This window comes from Elephantulus edwardii, unplaced genomic scaffold (assembly GCF_000299155.1).
Source record: "Elephantulus edwardii isolate Elephantulus edwardi_28Jun2011 unplaced genomic scaffold, EleEdw1.0 scaffold00170, whole genome shotgun sequence".
In the NCBI taxonomy this organism is placed as follows: Eukaryota; Metazoa; Chordata; class Mammalia; order Macroscelidea; family Macroscelididae; genus Elephantulus; species Elephantulus edwardii.
In genome coordinates this window covers 6,240,107-6,241,163 of record NW_006399920.1, presented here as the reverse complement: position 1 = coordinate 6,241,163, position 1,057 = coordinate 6,240,107, and positions in this window count along the sequence as shown.

Here is a 1,057-nt window from a genome sequence, read left to right as displayed (position 1 = left end):
CTACACCAGTTTAACAGAGAAGTGCCAAAAGTTCAAGCTTGATTTAGACATGTCCATGGCACCAGAGCCATCTTTGCTGATGTAAGATGAATCTTAGCTAGAAGAAGAAAATGCCAGAAAGATATTTTCTTGTTCTTTATTGATTATAAAAAGATAGATGACTGCAAGGGTCACAACAAATTATGATGAACATTTACTTTAGAAGAGTTGCTATCTCAGAATGTTTAATAGTGCTCATGTGAAACCTATACCTACACAAAAAAACTGTTGTCCAAACAGCAAAAGAATACTGCATAGTTTAAGATTCAGAAAAGTGTATATGAGGGCTGTATCCTTTCTCCATATCTATTCTAGCTACATTCCAAGAAAATAATTCAAAAAACTGAACTTTATGAAGACGAATGTGACATCAGGACTAGAGAAGATTCATCAACAACCTGCATTATGCATTTGATACAACCTTGCTTGCTGAAACTGAAGAGTACTTGAAATGCTTGCTGCAGAAAAATCATAAACAGAAGACTTCAACGTAGATTACATCTCAACATCAAGAAAACAAATATCCTAATCACTGGGCTAATAGGCAGCATTATGATAGAAGGAAAAAGATTGAAATTGTCAAGGACTTCATCTTACTAAGTTTCAGCAGTCAAGAAATCAAAATATGTGCTGCATAGGGGAAAACTTCCATCAAGAACCTCTCCAAATTGGTAAGGAGCAATGATGCCAAATTAAAGACTGAAGTGCTCCAGATTCAAGCCATGATCTTTTCAATTACTTGCTATGCATCTGAAAGTTGGACAATGACTCAGGATGTTGAAGAAGAATTGACTCATTTGGGTTGTGGTGCTATAGTACTAAATAACCTATGTTGTTGTTGTCGTTATGTGCCGTCAAGTCGTTTGCGACTCATAGAGACCCTATACACAACAGCCCTAAACCCTGCTCTATCCTGCGCCAACTGCACTGCCTCTGACACACCCATCCTGATTACCCCAGTCACCGAATCAATCCATCTCATAGAGGGTCTTCCCCTCCTGCGCTGTCCCTCCACCCT